The sequence below is a fragment of the Vigna radiata genome, chromosome 6 (genome assembly GCF_000741045.1).
Source record: "Vigna radiata var. radiata cultivar VC1973A chromosome 6, Vradiata_ver6, whole genome shotgun sequence".
NCBI lineage: Eukaryota > Viridiplantae > Streptophyta > Magnoliopsida > Fabales > Fabaceae > Vigna > Vigna radiata.
This window is the reverse complement of record NC_028356.1, coordinates 14,822,771-14,829,863: the sequence shown is the minus strand read 5'-3', so window position 1 is coordinate 14,829,863 and position 7,093 is coordinate 14,822,771. Positions and strand designations below refer to the sequence as shown.

The window sequence follows — 7,093 nt, the reverse complement described above, 5'->3', positions numbered from 1 at the left end:
ATCTACTCCCGTATAACGACACGAGTTATACGATCATCGTAAACACACAAGTAGGGTGAGTTAACCGAATACAGAAAAGTACAAGTTACAGATAAACTTACTTACACACTTTGAATATTTAATAATATTATTAGTGCATTAATAAGATCATATTATCTCTCATCTCTTACTCGTATTAATTGGATTTATCTCGGTTCTTCTTGTTCACACACACATATAACAAAACCAGTTCCTCATATGGACCACGGATAAGAGTCATCCTAAGCACACCGCTTTTGGACATATCTCCCTGGTTCTACAAGGACTTATGAGTAAAAACATTGGTGAGTAACATCCATTCACCAAGCACAATACTCAGCACAAGTCAGAACCCTTGGCGAGATATTTGTACCCTCTTGAAAGAGGAAAATTAACAGGACTCGAATCCACCTATCGCCTTACATAGGCAAAAGGAAATCATTATTTTTAACTACCGAGATAAATATAAATCACCCCAATGATACATGACAAGCCTAGGGAATCAATAAGGATTATATATTAAACTCAAAGAATCATACATTAACTTGAATTAAGTCCAAAAACACATTCAAAATGACGTGTTGTCGATTTTGACTTTTGCTCACTGTTTTACTCGTAACTTTCTCTACAGTGTTCCAAATGAAGAAATTCTTGTTTTGTTGGATTCTAGACTCTAAGATCTTTCTTTTAACACCAAACTCATAATTTTTGGATCACAGGATTATCTACTGTAAAATTATTAAAATTGGCATTTTTTTTTTAAGTTTACTATATGGGTTTACTATCAATCTCTCTTTGATTCAATTTCTTTGATTGGTAAGTTTTTATGTTATATCATAGTTCAAATGGTAAATAATCAATTTGCAGTCATTGAAACATTATTCAAAGGATACAAGTAACATGTTTTTAAAATAATTCAATAAAATGATTTATAGAAGATATCAAGTAATAGCCTTCTCGGCTTTTAGTAAAATATGCAATAGTATTTTTAGTAAAATATGCAATAGTATATAACAAAATAAAGAATTACCGGTTATTCAAAATAAGCAAGTCTAGCAACTTTTTCTATAAAAAAATATATATATGAAATATAATAAAAGATAAACCAACAACCCATACTATTTATAAAGATAAACGGTTCTGATATTGGAACAAAAGCTGTTGTATGAAAAATTAATTATAATTGGGCAGCAAATGAATTAAATAATATTTCTACAATTAATTATAATTGGGCAGCAACTTTCAAGTATTATTTGATTTTTGGATAGACTCAATAGTATGACATGTTCCAGCCTTTAGATATAATAATAATAGAGAGTATGTATGATTTGAATTTGTGACAGCAAGAATAACAAAAATGATGGTTATAAATAGATAATAACAGAATCTAGAATAATGATAAAAGGGAAACAAACAAAAAAATTCTGCTACTTTGAAAAGAAAAGAGCTCACGGTTTTCTGCAGAGAACATGAGTAGTAAAGAATTCCGAACAATAATAATTACACTATTAGAAAAATAGATTTTTATGACGGGTAAATATGACCTATTATGATGGATAACATGGCGTCATAGTTCTAGGCATCATAATAGGTCCTGAACATTTTATGACGGACAGGAAAATCCATCATAATAGGTCCATTGTATTATGACAAACATTCTGTCACCTATCATAATAGGTCTAGTGTATTATGACAAATTTTTACTTATCCGTCATAATATAACGAATTTACCCATCATAATATGTAGCATTTTATGACGATCATTCTTTCCCCTATCATAATATGTAGAACATATTATGACAAGTAATTATTCACCTATCATAATATATACTTTTCAGAAATAATATTTTATTGCATACATTGTTCATCTATCATAAAAACTTTTTATAAAAAAAATCATTATTACATTTAATATATCCATTCGATTTACAATTAATTTCCTGTATTATAATCTCATCAATCAATTTATAATCAATATAACATGAAATGAACATATTCAATTAAATTAACATAATGAAATCTATTTCAAACATTAAACTGTGTAAAAATATTTAATACATAATTTGTAAATCAAACCATATATTAAATCCAAATATAACATTAATCTACACTACATTGTAGTCAAGTTTCTACAGTTTACTAACACTTAAAATAAAAGAAACCCACTTAATTCTAATGTCTTCAATGTCTGGAACTTTCATGGGAGATAAATCATTAAAGATCTACAAATAAAATAATTAAGTTAAATAATTAAGTTAGAACAATTTTGTAATGAACAAATAATGTTAGAATCAATCCATGAATCCAATCAGTTGTGGCAGTGCTACTGTTATTCAATTCTGTTTGAGAGATTTAGTTGTGCCTATATCCATGCAAGTTGAATATGAGTGGAAGTTGCATCTTAACTAAGTTAAACAACTACAAAATTAAAAATCACAATTCGAAACCACATTTGACAGCTTGACAACTCTTTCTTTATGCTAATGTTGTATGGTAATAAGAAAATATAGTGTATTGCAAGAAGTAGTAACGATCTCAATTTTAACAATAAAAGGTAAAATAAAGGAAAACTGAATATATGAAAATTAAGGTACATACAAAACACAAGTCAGAATGCTCTTTTTGAATTAAATTTACTCAAGACATGNTGTTAAGTAAGGCNCACTTTCNGGTATTAGGATTCTAAAACAGAACTTTGATTACACAAAGTTTACAAGTTCAGTTCATCCAATCAAAATCGAGAATCATAATTCTAAAATAACAATCCAAGAAAAAACACTGTTTAAACAAATTTTCAAACATAAGAAGCCTCACAAAGGTAAAGCAATATAAATAATAGTAGAGCAACAGATAAGACTAAGATTACCAGCTCAACGACATGTTTGGATGCCCCAAAGTCTGCAAGTTTTATGCATCCTTTATTATCTACCAGAATATAGCCCCCCTGAAATTAATTACAACTTGAACAATAGCCACCAGATAAAAACCAAGATTACATGGAATCCTATTTTTCCACTAATGTATTATACTCTAGCTATAGCAATTAATGGTTTGAACATTGAAAAAGTTTAAAATGCAAAAGTCAATATCATTATAAATATTCTTTTATTTTGTAATATGAATATTTCATAAACAAAATGAAACACCAACTGAAAGAGGTTATAAATTTAAATCTCATGATTTTTAACTTTTCAAATGATCCGAATAACATAAGTGATACAACAAGCCTAATGATTCAAATCATAGGTTTTAAACAAATTAGTAAAAGACTGACCTTCATGGCCGTATAAGAAATTTGACTAGCAACAAGTTTTCATAATAACCTGTTAAAAACTTTTAACAAGTGAATGGTGTGTCCCAAATGAAATTGGCAATGTTAGTTTATGCAAAATCCACTTTGCAGGGTTGTTTCTTCAACAATCAGATAAGTAGCATAGCAAGTCAATATCTTTCAACCAGTTTTACGTAATCAATCTTGCAAATAACTAACCAAATATATTAGATCTTAGACAAACCTTTATGCACTCCACCCTGCCATCACTTTCTCCGTGAATGACTAACACATGAGGAACTTTTGAAAGCAAGCCATCCCAACAAAAATTGAAAGGGGGAAATAGAATGCGATCAACAATTTGAGAAATTCAACCAAAGCTATCCCAGGAATTGAAAACTTATTTGATTGTCCAAGAATAAAAACTCTAGACATCTCTTGTATCGGCATGCTTCTTCTACCTTGTCAAGAATTGAAGAAAAGATTGTAACGAAGAAATCATATTAATAAGAGTTACTTTATTTTGTTAATGAATGAAAATATTTGAAAAGGAGTGGTGAATTCACGTTTTCAAGAGAACTATACTTATGCAAAAGAATAGGCCCAGAGAGAGTACATTCCAGCAAATTTTTCACAATTGGGATTCAAAAGATTAATTTCTTGGAATACTGAAATCTATTTAAGAAGTTGACCTTTTCTACACATGTTTTTCCATACACTCTAATCGAGGATGAACTCTTACTCATATGGTTAAAGAAGAAACTATCTACTAACTATGTTACACCATATTGCTATATGTAATTAGTTGTTAGTTAGTTTCAATGTTTTTTAGGTGAAGTAATTCACTATTATATGGCTAAATACATAATCAAGTCTCAAAACAAGAACTTAGCAAAAGATTTATATCAGACTAGGAAATAGAGTGAAATACGAAGAAATAGCAAGAGAAATTCTAATCAATATAATAATTCTCCATTAACTTAAATCTTAAACTGTGATACCTAAAAGCTCAATCCAACTGTCAAAACAATGAAACCGCTGCAGGAAGTCTAACATAAATTAATTTTGTTTTCCACATATTTTGAAGATCAGCATAACTCCAAGACCAAAAGGCTATAATAAGCTAAAAGGGTATTTTGTGAACAAATAATGTGCTAAGTTACCAATGAAACGTCGACGCCAACAACAAATAGCTTTGTGCTGTTACGCTGCATAAGAGACAAAAACGATCCTCATTTAAAAGGAAAAATTATGTGACGGGCTTAAAATGATCCAAGACATACCACTATAGCATCTATTCTTTGGAGAAGGGTATACGATGTTCTAGAGCCACCTGTAGAGATTATTTAATTTCTAATCATATCCAGTATAGCAATTACTACTAAAATTATAACAAAATTAAAAAGAAGAAATGTAGAAAGATGAAGGAGTGTTAACCTGAAAACCATTATCAAGACAACCATAGAACAATTTAGCAACGGGTCCAACATTGAGTGCAAGGGGAGGTCTAAGAGAAACAAGAGGACAAATGTTATTTCCACTAACATACTTTGAACTGTTCCAAACCATTTTGTGGAAAATGAGATGGAAAATACAAATCTCTAGAGTCTAGTGGTGGTGTACTTAATTGCTCAACAAACTCTTTGTTCTGTCTACACTCAGTTGAATTAATATCATGTAAAGATCACATGCATATGAATTATAAATACTATTTTGCTTGCTTTATTTCCACTTTTAAGATGAAAAAGATTTACTTCGAGATTGGGATAATAGAAATATTATATAGGACCAGAAATTGGAGAAAATTAGTATATAGTACTAGCAAAGAGAAATGGCGTAGCCTTAGCAAACAGTTGGATATTGCACAATACCTACATAAGTCAAAGAACAGATAATAATTAATGCTGAAGTTTATTATAAAAGAAATATGATATGCTAAATCCCATTATGGATCTTCATTGAAAGCACTTAAAACCAACTTATTCCCAAACTTAATATTCAACACAACACCTATAATACTACAGATTTTGGACAAGGTTTTCAACTTTGAAGGAACTTTTGAAATAATTTTGAGATGGATAAAATGAAAGAATTGATTGTCTAGATGGAGAAAGAATGAATATTAACGTCCTTGGAGAAGCGAGAGAGCAAGAAATTCTCAAATTCTTCCAAGTTGAATTGCTTACAGCGTGTAGGTTCCAACAAATATCTCGAATCGAATCTGGATTCCAAGCAAAACACCAATACGCAAACACATTCACTATTCCAAGTCAGATTAAGTTAAACAATCTTGCATTAATAAAATTTAAAACATTGTAAAAGGGACTTATGATGCTATTTGAGTTCAGAAGTACTTTTGTTTCCAAAGAAACAAATTCTTGTTTCTTTATTTTAAACCTTGAAAGTCGGGATCATGAATTAGAATTTACAAATGCATGTTCCTAACTTTTATCCAAACATAGCCTAAATCCTTCATTTGTTACCACAGAATATAGTAGAGATAAAACAAAATCACTAACTAACACTTCCAATTTTGGAAACTACACATATCATACAAACAACTAGTAGATTCACAAAATTCACTTGTTTTGGCAGCAGGTATAAACCACAGGAGTGCGAGTTCCATCAAAGAGTAAGCAACACTCACCGACAAGCCACAACCACATAGGCTCAGAACAGAGAGACTGGTCTAGTGGTTACCAGAGCGGCAACGACGACATCTCCAACAATCTGAGAGGCTCTCGTCGCTTAACAACCTTCATTCCCAGATCCACCACGTTCTCATGATCATCCCGAGGTGAGAGCTCAACCACCACTGTCTCCTACAGTATCGGCAACGCCACCATCAGTTGCGATTGAAGCTTTAGCGCCACCTGGTCCTTGTCCTCTGACGCCGACCAATCCAATTCAATGCGAAACCTGAGCTCCTGATCCTTGGAGATGATTGAGGAAGTGGAAGCGGACGAAGACAACAGAGAAGAAGAGGAAGAGGAGGACTGGGAAAAGGATGAAGTGCGAGCGATATTCTCTAGCGGATCGTCGATGCCATAGCTAAGAGTAAGGTGGAAGATCTCCAAAGGTCTCTTCCAACCCAAACCCCAAGACATTGTCGATTTTGGATCGAGAATTCACAATTCAGTTACGTAGTCCCATTGAATTGTTGAGAATGACCTAGGTGAGGCACGAAGGTCGCGGGCTAGCGCACTGCAGTTAGAACCCTAGGTGAGGCGCAACAAGGAGGTGCTCGTTGTGGCTACTGCGGAGGAGGAATGGTCATTGATTGACGTACGACAGCTCACGAGGGTTTAGCAGTGGAGGAGCAAGTGGCCCCTTGATGCCGAAAATGGTGAGAAACCTTGAAGATGAAGAGCAACGACGAGAACGAGAGTGAATAACAGATCTCGAAGGAGAGTGGGCGTCAAATATCGCGACTGAAATTGAAAGATGGAAAATCAGGGTCAGAAATATTACGACAAGTTTTTGAAAATCAATCGTAATACATGGTTAAAAATTGTCACCAACTCTTATTTATTATAACAGATGAATAACAATTAATCATAAAAGATATTTATTATGATAGGTATTCCTATATATGTCATAATAAGTTTTGCATTTATTTACTAATTTGTCACCGCATGTAATATTATGACTGATATCTATAACTTTGTCATAATAGGTTTCTCTTTTATTATGAGAAATTACAACAATGGAAATAATCCTACAATTGAAATTAAGTTCCATTTTGGTAGACCTATAATAGGGAATAAATGAGAAATTACAACAGTCTAAGGTGGGATGACTATC

At 32.1% G+C, this 7,093-nt stretch overlaps 1 long non-coding RNA gene across 2 annotated transcripts; it reads right to left on the bottom strand.

Annotated features, from left to right (window-relative positions):
- Positions 1-2,106: 2,106 nt before the first annotated feature.
- On the bottom strand, positions 2,107-6,758 carry LOC111241846. Of its 2 annotated transcripts, XR_002668190.1 has the most exons (4): positions 5,937-6,758; positions 3,534-4,796; positions 2,885-2,962; positions 2,107-2,240 (listed from the first exon to the last, which is right to left on the bottom strand). It is a non-coding gene; the product is annotated as an uncharacterized LOC111241846 (long non-coding RNA). The 2 variants fall into 2 exon arrangements; XR_002668191.1 differs by lacking the exons at positions 2,107-2,240; positions 2,885-2,962 and having other exon boundaries at positions 3,305-4,497; positions 4,573-4,796.
- Between the last annotated feature and the right edge of the window lie 335 nt (positions 6,759-7,093).